The 14,657-nt window shown below is 55.2% G+C and overlaps 1 protein-coding gene across 6 annotated transcripts in view; it reads right to left on the bottom strand.

Annotated features, from left to right (window-relative positions):
- Nucleotides 1-14,365, bottom strand: part of ELFN1 (extracellular leucine rich repeat and fibronectin type III domain containing 1) — a 192,250-nt gene extending 177,885 nt beyond the window's left edge. For 4 of the 6 annotated variants that reach the window (XM_075899584.2, XM_075899589.2, XM_075899586.2 and 1 more), the window contains exon 1: nucleotides 13,925-14,365. The gene's annotated coding sequence lies outside the window, so the exon portion shown is untranslated. Of the gene's footprint in view, nucleotides 1-7,292; nucleotides 7,434-13,924 lie in introns of those variants that run through there. The other 2 variants (XM_075899587.2, XM_075899585.2) reach the window with 2 other exon arrangements.
- Between the last annotated feature and the right edge of the window lie 292 nt (nucleotides 14,366-14,657).

The raw sequence follows: 14,657 nt of genomic DNA, 5'->3' as shown, positions 1-14,657 counted from the left end.
GGAAGGGACCTCGAAAGGTCATCGAATCCAGTCCCCTGCCCTCATGGCAGGACCCAATACTGTCTAGACCATCCCCGATAGACATTTATCTAACCTACTCTTAAATATCTTCACAAATGGAGATTCCACAACCTCCCTTGGCAATTTATTCCAGTGTTTAACCACCCTGACAGTTATGAACTTTTTCCTTACATCCAACCTAAACCTCCCTTGCTGCAGTTTAAGCCCATTGCTTCTTGTTCTATCCTCAGAGGCCAAGATGAACAACAATCATTTTCAAAACAATAATTCATGCACCACAAATGTATTTCCCTGCTCTGCCTCCTCTCCCGCAAAAAAAATGTGATTTACCCCACAGAACTCTAGCACTGGGTCCCAGACAGGTAATATCCAAAGATGAACTAGAACAATTCAAGGACCAGTGTCTTTGGGCTTTACTGTGCTAGCAATAGGAACTTTAAGCCACTGGAATGTGAGATTCTGAACAACCAAATGGCCCTTACAACAATTGCGTCTACCCTTAAGAGGTCCAGGGATAGCAGTCTTTGCATTTGTGACATTTTTAGGTCTAGAAAAACATCTATTTAAGGAGGGGCTTCACATATATTACCTTTCTCTTAGTACTTTGGAGGTGGACTCATGGTAACTAAAACACACCATGCTCCAGAGGAGAAAAGTCCTAGCTAAAATTGTTTATCTTGCAAGGAGAGGAAGTTTTAATGTGGCATAAGCAAAATAATGTGTTATTTATATCTGCACACACACACACACACACACACACACACACACACATGCATACACGAGTATGAGAAAATACTGACCATGTCAATGCATCTGACTTATGTACATGAATACACACGATACAATTTATGAGCATAATTTAAAAATGAAGAATCTTTGCCATGCATGATGCCACAAAGTGAAACATTTTATTATCGCCACCTGCTCATTTTTGAAAGGTATAGAGAGAAGCAAGATGCCAAATATGCCCATAGTTAACTCAATTTAACTGGATGAATGAATGACTGAATTTGGCACAATAAACGTATGCATTTACTGTAATAAAACTAAAAGCTGATAGAAGCCAATACAGGGGACCTCACATACATTTCCATATACTTATTACCATTGATTTTTAAAGTGACGTAGCTATAAAAGATTGCACTTGTCCAGCTCCTATATTTAAACACTATAATAGGATGCAAATGATGACAATATTTTTCAGATTTATTGGGTCATAGCTGATCCTCAGCATGTGTAAATTGGCATAATTGTATTGAATTCAGTAGAGCTCCCTTGATTTATACTTGTGGAGGCTTTGCTTACTAAGTGTTATTATGAACACTGGACAAATCTACAGTGTATTTAAAATATTGCACATGTATATTGTGTTCTGCGGCACATTCGTGAGAGGTCCTACAGCTCTTACCCCCATGCCTTCAGTAGGACTATTGACATGGTGCAAAGGGGACTATTCATATGAGTAAAGGCTTCCGGATTTGAGTCTATCAAATGTATATTCTCCAGAGTCACTCTCCTCCCTGTGACACCAGTGTTGCAGATTGTTCCTCTTTTTGCACTTCTGTCTTTTCTTCTTCCCTGGTGCTATCCAAAGCTACAGATACCATTCAGCCATGGCGCAGTGAGGAGCTATTCTGATAAATGTGGCTCACTGTGATTTCATTTCCACAAAGGGCTTTCAGAATATTTTTTAGGCTGCTCTATTCTCTTGAATTTTACATCTAATTCCCATGTTAGGAATCATGCCAAAAGAGCATTAAAGAAGGTGCTGTTTTAGCCAGGCTAAACTGAAATGGCAGACGGAGGGTTTCTGGCTGAATTGGTAGATTTTCTTTATATGCAGATTGACACTGAGGCTACGTCTACACTGCAGGTTTCTTGCACAAGAAGCTTTTTGCGGAAGAGATCTTCCTCAAAACCTTCTTGCGCAAAAGCACGTCCACACTACAAAAGTGCATCACAAAAGCAATGCACTTTTGCGCAAGAGAGTGTCCAGACTGCATGGACGCTCTCTCGAAAGAAAGCTCTGATGGCTATTCTGTGAATAGCCACCAGAGCACCTGTGCTTTTTTCAATTGGCTCTTTTTGCACAAAACCCCCCTCTTGCCCGACCACACACAACTTTTTGCGCAAGAACTGTTTCTCAAAAAGGAGTTATTTCTCGTAGAAAGAGGAATGCCTACACTGCAAAAAACCCCTCTGTTCTTTTTATTTACTGTAAATTTACTTGGGCAAAAACGTGTTTGAGATGTGGATGCTCCTCTGGTTTTTGTGCAAAAACGACCTTTTTTGAGCAAAAACCCTGTAGTGTAGATGTAGCCTGAGACTCTACTTCCAGCTCCTTCACCTGCCCTTGATTTATCCTGACCTCATTGCTTCATGCTCACTCCTTTTTGCCCCCACTCAACCGCTTACTCCCATCTGCCGCACAGAATATACCAGGCATATTCCAGTTTCCCCAACCCGACAATGCTAACACTTCGTCCCCCACCTTCCTCTCCAACTACCCCTCATTTCCTTTCTTCTTATTTGTTTGGGTTACAGTAGCAGGGGGGCCTAGTCATGGATCAGGACCCCATTGTGCCAGATGCTGTACATGCACTCACTTCCACACTCTCCAAATGCACTCGCCTTGTCTCTTTACTCCATCCTAGTTGGCACCTTCTCCACTCCTCAAACTGCACTCTCCCAGATGTGTAATGATCTCTTCCTGGCTAGGGGTCAGTGCTCCATCACTCTCCTGGACTCCTAGCGGCTGTTAACGCTGCTGGTCTTGCTCGACCTCTTGCCCTTCCTTAGTTTCCCACAGCTCTGCTCCTCTGTCTCTCCCTTTCTTTTATGACCCTCCATTGTCTTTTTGGTGGGTCGTCTTCCTCCTTCTTTCTGTGGTGGTCCCACCAAGCTCTGTTCTTAGAGTTCCCTGCTCTCTCTGCACCCTTTCATTGGCTGAGCTCATCTGTTCACACACCTCTAATGACCATCCAAAAGCAGATGAGTCCTAAGCCTGCTTCTCTCATTCTCTCAGGCTACATCTACACCGCTTGCACAAAAACTTCTTGCGCAAGAGCACGTCCACCCCTCAAATCACATCAAAAAGCAATGTGTTTTTGCGCAAGAGAGCGTCCACACTGCATGGATGCTCTTGCGCAAGAAAGCTTTGATGTCCATTCACAGAATGGCCATCAGAGCACCTGTGCTTTTTCCAATAGGGGTTTCTTGTGCAAGAAACCTCTCTGGAACGTCCACACTTGCCTTTTTATGCAAGAACTCTTGAGCAAAAGGGAGTTATGTCTCATAAAAGAAGGTTTATCTACAGCAGAAAAAAACCTTTGTTCTGCCATTTTACTCTTGAGTTTCTTGCGCAAAAGTGCATTTAAGGTATGGACGCTCCATAGGTTTTGCGCAAAAAATGGTGGATTTGCACAAAAACCTTGCAGTGTAGATGTAGCCTTGTTGATCTCGCTTTCTGAGAGTTTCATCAGGAGCTCACCACCTTCAACTCAAAGATTTTTTCCCTTCCAATCCCCACTCTCAAGCCTCCTTGTCACCCAGCTTGTCCCCTTCTAGACTGTATAATATGCAATCACCAGGATGATGTACCTGGCCTCTTTATCTCATCCCACCTCCACTTTTAATCCCTCTGCTGGCTTCTCCTTCTCCATTGCAACTTCAGCCTTCTTATCAATGCCCTCAAAGCTTTACCTACCCCTGCCTCTCCCGGTTTCTCTGACTTTATCTCTGACTGCATAATCCACTCCTTCCCTATATTCTGCCAATGCTGTTACCCAGCACATCCTATTTGCCTGCTTTTCACAAAGGGATTTTCTTCCCTTCACTCCACCTGAAGCAGCCTTCCTGAGCCCACACCTTAGACTATTATCCACTCATTGGAATGTCACTACTGCCAGGACATCTACCAGAAATGGTCCCAAGACCTTTCTATTACAGTTAATATGTTAAGTCTCTGCTCTGGCATGCTGTGCATTGATTAGCCATTCCTAGTCTCAGGCATTGTCCATCCTTGGGATTAGGCTCATTTCCGGAACTGGTGGCCAGCAAAGGCTAATGCACCATGTGGTGGAGCAGAGAGACCTTTTAAAGAGACATTCCTAGGCAGCTGCAGGGGTTGCTGGTCACCACGCTACAGCTCAGGGACAGACCAGAATTTGCTGGTGCTGGTTTGTTGCCCTCCCCACACTACAGTATCACATCCCCAATTTAGATTATACAAATCTTTGGAGCTGTGACCATACGGTTTTTTGTTTGCATGTTTTTGTTGCTGCTTGGACTATGGAAGGGCTGAAACAACTAATCCCCCACATTCATAATAATACTCCTCACACATCAAAGGAACACGAAGTCTGACCTTTCCTGGCTAATCCTTCCTGGTGAGGCGTTAGATCTTGTGCTGCCTGATGATCAAACAGGATTGCATTAAGCAGACATGGAGAACAAGCTCTTATCTAGATACGATTTCTCTCCCCTCCAGGGGATCCTGTTCTCTCTCTCTCTGTGACTCCTCCCTCCCCCAGTTGCATGAAATCAGCCAAATCCATAATCTAATCTGGTTGGGACTCCAAGGTGGAAAAAAATCAAGCCCTAATGCAGTGACTGCTCTGAATGGCAGATGAAGCCAATCAGGGGAAAGTTAGCAATTTAGCAATCCCTGCTCGGGGCACCCCATTCGGAGAGGGAGCGGCCGTGATCACTGGGCGCCTGTGCATGGATCGCACCCACCTCCGCCCCGGCTTTGGCAGGAGAAATAGCAGCTGGAGGGCCCAGATCTGTGTTCAGCCCTGGGGCCTCGCAGCCGGCGTTGCCTCCGTGTGTTTAGTTTGCCATACTTTAAAAGGCCCCGTAGTGACCTAAGGGGGAGGGAGTGCGACGGTATCAAGGAGTGTGTGTGTCATAGTGTCGCAGAGTGTTGGATAGTGAGAGAGTCTGTGTGTGTCAGTATCACGGTGTGTTGGCTTCGGAGAGTGTCCGGGGGTGTTGGTGTCACGGTGTGTTGGATTGGGAGCGTGTCGGGGTGTGTGTATGTCAGTGCCACGGTGTGTTGAATTGTGAGAGAGTCCGGCTGTCGGTGTCACGGTGTGTTGGATTTTGAGAGAGCTGAGGTGTGGGTGTCAGTGTCACGGTGTGTTGGATTGGGAGCGTGTCGGGGTGTGTGTGTGTGTGTCAGTCACGGTGTGTTGGATTGTGAGAGAGCTGAGGTGTGTGTGTGTCAGTGTCATGGTGTGTTGGATTGGGAGCGTGTCGGGGTGTGTGTGTGTGTGTCAGTGTCACGGTGTGTTGGATTGGGAGCGTGTCTGGGTGTGTTTGTCCGTGTCACGGTGTGCGAGTGTGGAAGGAGTCGTGTGTGTGTGTGTGTGTGTGTGTGTGTGAGAGAGAGAGAGAGACAGAGAGAGAGAGAGCAGGAGACAGGTGAGTGTGCCTGAGGCACGGACCTACGCAGTGCAAACTAAACGCTGCCAGCCCCACCGGCCTCCGAGAAGGAGATAGACACAGAGCGAGCCCGGGGGTCCGGGGAAAGCCGGCTGCCAAGGCAGCGCTGCTGGCCCGCCAGTGGGACGTGGGGCCCCGCCCAGGCTGGACTCTCCAGGGCTGGGCTGCGTTACCACCTGCCCCGGCTCGCTGCGTTCTCAGCACCGAGGGGGCTGGCGCGGCTACTGACCCTGGCAGGGCCACGCTAGCATGCTGCCCTTTCCTCCTGCAGCCGGGCGGGCGGGGTGGCAGTCCCGGGCGGGCTCGGGGCTGGCTGTACTCTGCCGGGCCCAAGGGCTCGCCGGAGGGAACCAGGAGGAAACTTGCAAAGCCCGGCCCGGAACAGCCCAGGCGAGCCCGGGCCTCCCAAAGAAGGTGTCACCTGCCTGGGGGCAGGCAGAGCTTTCCCTGCCGCCTGGCAGCTGGGGCCTGTCTCTGGGATCTCCCCGCGCCTCCCTCTCCCTGCCCCGCAGCGGCTGGGGACAAGTCTCCCCCAGCCACCAAACTTCGCTGTGCAGCAAGCGGTGGGGTCGCGAAGTCGCTCCGGGTCCGGAACGCAGCAGGTGTCTGGCTCCCGCGCCTGCATCCAGGCGGGCTCTGCGTACCGGCCCTCTCTTCCCCCCCGCACTAGCTATCCCAGCCTGTGTGCTGCGAGCCCCGGGAAAGGAAAACCTGCGCCCTGGAGCGGAATGAAGATGCAGCGAGTTACGAGCCCGAGATCCATGCCCCGGGGAGCCTTCGAAGCTGTTTTCTTCGATTTCGCCGGGTAATGAGATGGCGCGTTTCAGATCAGTACAAATGGTTTTCCCTTCTGAAGGGAAAGCGCTGCCTGCTTGGTGTTTCGTGTCAACGCTCAGGGACGTGCCCCTTCGGGTCTGTGCAGCCCACGGAGCGCAAAGGCGCAAACCCGCGAGGACATCGCTAGGAAACCTGCTCCCCCTGCCCGCTGGGTTATTAGCAATCAACCCTGCCCCCCCAAACACACACACACACACCTCCACCTCAGGTGTCCGGGGGAGGGAAGAGAGACCCCAGATCTCAGCGCCGCTCTCCCAGGCGACATCAGCACCCTCTCCCAGGCAAGCCCAGGGACTTGCACCCCTGTGTGGGCGAAGAGCGCCCTGCTTCCAGCCTGCCCCGCCGAGAGCCCCGCTCCCTGGCCGTGTGTCCCTCTCGGGGAGTGGGGAGACTTTCTGCCCTAGAGCTGCTCGAGTGCCCGCAAGGTCATGCCGCTCAGAGGCTCTGTCTGTGCCCGGCCAGCAGCACTGAACTAGCCTCGCTCCAGCCACCCCGCAGCTCGCCCATTGCAAAGCGATGGCGGGGCGTGTGGGGGAGGAGGGCCCGAGATGGGCAGAGATTCCCTCCCCTTGGAGAGTTAAAGCCACTGGCCTCCCTGCTTGTCCACTTCTCCCCATGCTTCCTGGTTCTAGCTTGAACAAGGCCACGGGGGCGGCGGTGGGGGAAGGGAGCGAGCCCATGGAGAAACTTCTCGGGAAGTTTTTGCCCTTCCACATGCGGAAGGGGGAACCTCTCCCCCCACCTCCATGGCTGTGCACAGCGCTCAGCAGCTCCGGCAGGGAAAAAACCAGCTCCGGGCTGTGCAAGCTCCAGCCAATATCCACCCACGGAGTCGTCGGCGCCGAGCCCCACGCAGCCCGGGGGACGAGCTCGCCTGCACAGCCACGCACCTGTTGCCTTCGCCTCCCTTCCCCGCGGGTTTGGGCCAGGAGCTGCCCCGGGACCTGCGCTGGAAGCAGGGGCGACCCGCCCTGGAGCTGCCTCCTTACCTGCGCTCCCTGCCAGCCCAGCTCTGCTACCAGCTCTTCCTCCTCCTCCGCGCGCTCTCCCGCTCGGGGCTCTTTATGGAGATTCATTCATTCCGCGCGCGCCCCGCCAGCCCCCGGCCGGCCCCTGGCGCGCGGAGGCAGAGCGAATGAGGCCTCGCCCCTTCCGAGCCGCCTTCTCATTAGAATGGGGAGCGCGCGCCCAGCCCCACGCCGGGCAGCTGGGCACACGCCGGGCAGGGAGCGGGGCTTAGCCCGCCTGCGGGATCCCCCGGGGATGAAATGGGGAAGGGGAGGTCAGCAGAGACAGGGGTGCGGGGATGCAGGCTCCCCGGGGGCATGAGCCGGCGGGGGCCTGTGTCTCTGGGCCGGAGAACGATCGGGAGTATCTCAGCTGCACAAGGGAGCCGATTCTTCGCCCAGCTGATAAGGCCCTGTCCTGTTCTCACCCATCTCTCGCGCCCATCACTGTGGGCGCCCTCACCCGGGCCCCTGACTTCCCCACACCCGGCCGCTGCTCTGTGCATCCTCCATGTGTCCGCTCCTCACTGCTCCGGGTGTAAAAGTGGATAACCCCCCCCGCCGGACTCAGCCGTAGCGCCTCCCTACCCGCCATGAGGACGCTTCCTGCTCTGTGAATACAACTCTGCACCCCCTCTCTGTCCCCGGACCAAGGCGCTGCTCCTTGAACCAGTGGCACTCGCTGTTCCAGGGCCCGTGTGTCCGTCCGTCTGGCCCCCGGCTAGGGAGGGAGACCCTCCGTTGCAGCCCCTCCCTCTTAGCCAGGAGCCATCTGGCCGGCTCGGCAGCCAGCTCCCCAGAGAGCTCCCCTTCCCTCGCTCCCTCTTTACTCTTTGTTTCCCTCCGAGCTCCAGCTTCCTGTCCCGTTTTCATCCCGAGCTTTGATTTCCCTCTTCCTCTGTACCCACAGCACGATCTCAGCCTCTCTCCACAAAGCAGCTGGCCAATTCAAGCGGCATACAAAGGAGCTGACTCAAGCCCAGAGACAGCGAGAAACCCTTAGGCCTGGGGGAGAGAGGGAGCCGAAGGAAGAACAGTCCCTCCCCTCCCCGCGAAGAAACGCTCTTGGAAACAGGGCATGGGGGAGCCCAATGGGCCGCGGTCACTAGGCATCCAACAACAGAAGGACACGGGCGTGGCGAGGCGTTGACGCCCCGCGCCCCTGTCCCAGGCGCAAAACCAGAGCAACTAGCCACCCTTGTGCAGTGCTTACCCAGCGCCCGGTGCCAGCAACCAAAGCTTCTTGCGGGGCTTTGCGGGCCGGTCACAGAGCACGGGGTCCAAGCAAAGGCCTCTCCAGGTTCAACAGAGCGGGGAGCGAGGGAGTGAGGAGGGAAAAGAGAGGGGTCAGGAAGCGGGATGGGCAGTCAGGACAGTACTTAGCTCTGTGTGAGAGCCCACGCTGCGCCTGGTCCCCGTCTCCGCTTCCACCTGCCTTTGGCCTGCCCCTGCGACGCCTGGGAAGGATTGTTTCCTGTCCCACGCTCAATAAACGCAGGGATTTGTGGGCCCGGCCTTGCCACCACGTTTATGTTACGCCTCTTGGCCGCAGTCGCTGCCCTTGGAAATTCACCAGATGCGGCTATAAAGATTTTAAGACAAGCCAAAAGGACAGGACGGGTCGATGCCTGTTTGCTTTGTTTTCTTCCCATCACTTTCGGGTACAAGCTTTTCTCCCAGCGCCCACCCCCAGTGTTGGCCTAGAAGCCGCTGCTTGTGGCTTGGTGACTGGGAAGGCAAGGGGGGGGGGGGGGTCAGAGGAACTGCCTTTTACAGCCTGTCCAGTCGGTCCGGGGGAGAGCCACCTCTCCGCTTTCCCTGCGCACCTAGATCAGCGGTGCCCAGCATCCCAGTCCCCACCCGCTCCAGTCGTGGGCCGCTTCCCCCTAAGCTTGTGGAAGCGAGATAAAAAGCCGCCCAATTATTGCTACAATAAATCTAAGGTGAGGAAGGAACCTCTCAACCAAGACTGCCGGTTGCAAACCCTTCAAGGCGTCTTGATCCCCCCCCCCCACACCCCTTTTACAGCGTCGGTGTTTTGGCGCTGGCGGAGACTTCAGAGCGACACCCCATTAATGTGGGAACATTCTGAAATCATTCGAAATTCACCTCGCCAGGCACCAACTGCTCACTCTACGGCGTCCTTAATAGATGTCATTTATGTAGACTGCGGCACCCCCCTTGGAAACCCTGGAATCCATTTATATTAATGATCTTTTTCTTCACCGCGGCAAACTTTTCAGTGTGTAATCCAGCGCAAACTGGCAATAGAGTGTCTCACACTAGCAGAAGGAAGTTGTTCCCATAGCCGAGCGAAGGTATCTGCAGCTAAATCTTGAGGACCGTAATTACAGAAAGGGCAAGTAAAGTGTACTCTAATGGAGAGCGAGCTAAAAGGTCACTGTCATGTGAGTTGCTGTTTGCGCCTTCCCCCCACTGGGCAAGCCTGTTGATAGCAGAAATTGAAAATCTGACCAAAGCACCTTTTGATGAGTGGAAATCAAGAGAAGGGAAGCAGTCCAGCTGGGAGCAACCCAGCTGAACCCCTTGGCTGGGTGTGTGCTTGCTACTCGAACATGTGTATAGGAAAAGCGGTCGCCCTGATGTAGCAGCGATCGGCTCAGAATTCGAATGGAACCGACTAATTGGTACAGAGTCAGGAGCAAAATACCCAGCCGAGCTGGAGAGCGAGGAGGACGATGGAAGGAAATTGTGATCCGAATCTGGCGACTGTCCTCCTAGGAAAGTGAATGCAACAGCAAAGGCTGTGTGTGTCCAGATATTCAAGTTTTCAGATCCTCGGTTTTTGCAGATGCAGACTAACACGAGACTTGTGTATTCAATGACATCACTGTGTGACATCCCCAGACCTTTGGCTCAGTTCTTCAGGGAACTGGGCCTGTGTGGCAGGTTAAAACCATTAGATAAGGGCAGGCTGGTCCGCGAGAGGGGCTCTGGGCTTTGAGAAAGGGAAGGAAACCTTGGGCCATGCAAAATCCTCACACAGCAATGAAAGAAGAAAGTGTATTTTCTTTGACACTCCAAATCCAAAGCTCCCTGCCACAGAGCAACAAGCTAGGGACAGTGGGTGCCTTTGGGGATGCTGTGGGTTAGGAGAGACAGCCCAAGCGGGCAGGAAGAGGAGTGTCGTTTGGGAAGTCAGTGGTAGCAGTTTCTCTGACAGCTCCGAGAACCGGAGGGGACCAGCGCGCAGCCACTGCGGGTTCAGAATCACCCTTCCTAATTAAGTCCCGAGTCCCACAGATCCCTTATCTCCTCGCGCGCCCGTGGCACGTCTCCCAGCAGTGTAACACGCCCCACTCAACAGGGCCCCCAAACCAAATCCTTCGCCCGACAGGAGCCCCCTCGCAGGGCCACGGGCCGCTGTGAGCGCTGGAGCCGGCAGCAGGAATCAAACCGGTACGTTACAAGCCCAGAGCACCGGTGCTGGACTGCGCCCCTGCGCAGGGCGCAAAGGAAGCAGGGGGGAAGTTTGGTGACGGCGGGCCATTAGCCCGGCTCTTTCTCGGGCTGCAGGGAGAAAGCCAGAGAGGCCGCCCTGACAAGCCAGGGGAGATGGCAGCAAGGCGCGCCTCGCGCCCAATACGTCGGACCTTCCTTCCGGAGAAGGGGGGATGTATCAGCTACCAGAAGGGACTTAGCATCAGCTGCGATGGGAGGCCGGGGCGGGGGGGAGGATGGTCTTTGCCGGAGCAGCCAGAGGGCCCAGCCGGAGCTGAAGCAGCGCAGGATCCAGCCCCCACCGGGGCTGGTGGGACTAATCGGATGCGGGCTGGGCTTGGGGTCGCCGAAAAGAGCTTCGCCGTGCGCAAGGGTTGGTTTGGGAGCCGGGCCTCGCTGCAGCTTCCCGGCTCCACGCGGGAGCAGGTGGCAAGTTGTTAGAAGAGACGCTGACATTTCCAGAGGGAGGAAAACAGCAACCTGCGAGTCAACCTGTTCTATTTTTGCCCGGGAGTGAAGGCGTTAGTAAACCGAAGGCAGCCCTGAAGTGAGGACTCGGAGTGTTAGGCCAATGAAAGCGAGAGCCGGAGGGAGAGTAACAGCCCAGCCCAATTCCACCACACACCCCCTCCGCAAACAGCGCGGCCGAGCCGGGAAGATCGAGCCTGCCTCGCACCCCAAGGAAACAGGCGCTGTAAATAAATCAAAAGCAGGGCCGACGTGACTCGTTTAGTGCATCTCGTACAGCAGCGCTGGGGCTATCACGCTGTAAAGGAACAGAGATTTTAAATGGACTGGAAGAAATGTCCAGGGTCCAACATGCGTGTGCACCAGAGCCCGGACTAAGCATGGGCTGGCAGGCCCAGTTTAAAGAGTCGGTGTGCGCTGAGGCCGGTTCTGGGCACTGGGCTAAGGGGTTACTGGCCTCGCTTCATTAAAATGCATCACCGAAATTATTTGGCAACCCTGGTTGCGGCTTCACAATGGGCTCCCTGATTGGCAAGCTCCTGGATGCTCCGTGTTTATCATTAATTCTGTTACTGAGATGGAACTTTGCAGCAACATCTGTCATTCTAATTAAGGCTGCAATGCATTCATCGGATAGCAAGGAAATCTCTTTTACAAGCTAAAACTACATAATCTAATAGAGGAGAAAACCCACTGGAGACCAATCAAAGAGATGGACTGTCCATCTGTCCAGCCTGGCTTTTATTATTATTTTAAAACTTAGCCAATGCTGGGGAATCTTGGAGGGTGGGAGGGAGGATGAGATGTCAAGAGAAGAACATTTAGGTTCAATAGGAATTTTTTTCTTTAACAAGGTTATAACTCTCTGCAGTCCTCATTTCAATTAGAGTCACATATTGTTGGACCGGGGATAAGAGGTGATTAAAATCCAAGCCCATATTTGCAAGAGAGTGTTCCCCCCACCCTGCTCCTCCGTTTAATTAAAACTATATGTGTGGCACGTTTTTGGCTGCAAAAATAGAATTCCTATTAAAGAGGACATGTGGAGAGTTAGAAGCAGAGCGCCGCCAACTCAGAAGCAAATTAGCAACGTGCGAATTAAAGAAATCTATTGATAAATCAACACACAGACACACACCCCGAGAAAGCCACACTCACACACTGACAGTCTCTCTCTCTCTCTCTTTCTCTCTCTCTCTCTCTCACACACACACACATACACACTCTTTCTCTCACTCACTCACTCACACACACACACACACACACACACACAGAGAAAGCCATCCTGATTTGCAGGGCTAAGAAGTTGCATTCTCTCAGGAACAGTAACCGTCAGGTCATTAGTCATTTTCGACAAGGTCCAAAGCGATCAGTAAACAGCTTTATCTGAGCACAAGTTAACCTGTCAGGAAGATTTCAATCGCCTGTTAAGAAACATTTGGGCATCTCGCTATTATCCACCCACCGCCACGGCGCGCGCGCGTGCACACACACACACACACACACACACACACACACTCACACTCACAGTCACGCCCGCGTGCATACACGCACACAACACACATTTTATTGAGGTTTGCCAAACTCTTCCCTCCTCTGCCGGCGGACAGTGAGCCCTGAAGCCTTGCGAGCTTCTTCCTCCAAAGGGCTACAACTCCCCCCCCCCCAACTAGCCTGGGCGCGGATCGCGTTAGCCCCGGATCTCCAGACCTCTCTGCAGGTAACCGTTGCATTAACCTTCCCAGTGACGAGGCCGCAGGGAGCTACTAAAGTGCAGGCGGACCCATGAGCTTCCCCAAAGCAAGGGAGAAACCTAACTCCGCTAGGAGCTCCGCTTGGCTGGGCTGGGCCGGCCCCGGAGCTGCGGGAGGAAGAGGAGGGCTGCAGGCGGCAGCTTCCCAGTTCTTTACACCCCACAGCCTCAGGAAAGGGGCGGCTGCCGGGCAGGGAAGGGGAGATTCCCTCCGGCTGGGCTCCTGCGCGCCCGAGGCGCCCGGCTGGGAGCTGTCCGCGGGTGCTGAAATCTGCCGGCTCCGCGGACTGGCTCGGCGCTCTGGAGCCAGGACCCGGAGAGCCTTCAGGGACGCCGCAGAGCCCCGGGGACTCCTGGCGGGGGCGGCACGGAGGCCAAGCCGAGTTCAGCCCCGACAATCCCCCGGCCCGAAAAGTTGGGCGAGCCGGTGCGGCCACCCGCCGGCTCCTTTGGCTGCACGGACGCTGGCGGGATGCCGGCGAAGGGGGGCGAGCTAGGGAGCGGGCCAGTCCGGCTGCTGGCGCCTCTCCCAGAGCGCAGGAGCGGCTCGGGCTGGCTCGGCCGGCTGAGCGCTCGCCTGGGAGAGCCCGGGGTAAGAGGGCTTATCTCCGGCAACATCTGCCGCGGGATGGGGAGAGGGCAGCGGGGGAGGGGAAGGCGGCAGCGCCGGCCAGCGACCGGGTCGCGCTGCAAAGAGAGCACGGAGTTGGGTGGGCGGACACCGGGACTGGCTGCTCCCTACGCATCGCCGGCCCCTTTCGCCCACCGATCTCCGCCTCAGCTGCCCGGAGCCACCGGGGGAAGGGGGAGCGGGCGCCCGCTGCCCGAGTACTGCGGCAGGGGAGGGACGGGAAGGGAAGGCAGGGACACGGCGTGGGCTGCTGGCCCCGCCGCCCTGCCAGGCAAATCCTATCCAGCCCGGCTCACCTACCTGTCTCCGCCATGGGGGAGGGGTCCCTCGGCCGGGTCGGATGGTCCTTGGTCTCCGCCCGGGGGAGGAGGAGGACACGTTCTCCGGCTGATCCACACACCCCGCGCCTGCAGCTCCTACTCCAGACGGGAAATTTGAAACAGACAAATCCCAGGGCTGGACTCGGCCTGAGAAGCGAAAGGGCTGCAGCTCCTCACTGCGTCAAGCAAGGAACCTCCAAGATCCAGGAAATGCAACGGGATTCATGCCAGGCGAGGCGCGGTGGGAAGCGCTGGGCTCCGCTCTTTGCTTGGGAGGGGGGCGGGTTCATCTAGTCCAGGGCGCTCCGGGGCTGGGAAGCGGCCATCCAGCAGCGGCGCTGCCCCGCGCTTAGGTAGTAGCACATTCTTGCCGAGCGTGATCAAAGGTTTAATGTAGGAGTCCGAGTGGAGGGAGGGGCTGGGAGCGGCGCGGGGGGAGGGGAGGGGAGGGAAGGGAAGGGGGTGTGTAACTTCGGCACACGGCGCGGGCTGATCCAATGGAGCGTTGGGTGATGTGCAAGCACCGAAGCTTCTCAGCAGCTTGTTGGGCTGAGGCTGCCTGTGGAGGAGAAGGGGGGTCGGGAAGGAAGAGCTCCCCACTGGGAAAGCCTCCGCCCCCCGCCCCCAGCCCGAGGCTCCGGGCCCAGCCCATCACTCCTCCACCCCGGGGAGCTGCTGGCAGTCCGGACGGGGGTCCGACGAGGCCTCGCATC

Source organism: Pelodiscus sinensis, chromosome 15 (assembly GCF_052426305.1).
Source record: "Pelodiscus sinensis isolate ZL-2025 chromosome 15, ASM5242630v1, whole genome shotgun sequence".
Taxonomy (NCBI): Eukaryota; Metazoa; Chordata; order Testudines; family Trionychidae; genus Pelodiscus; species Pelodiscus sinensis.
The sequence above is the reverse complement of the archived record's forward strand: the minus strand, read 5'-3'. Positions and strand labels throughout refer to the sequence as shown.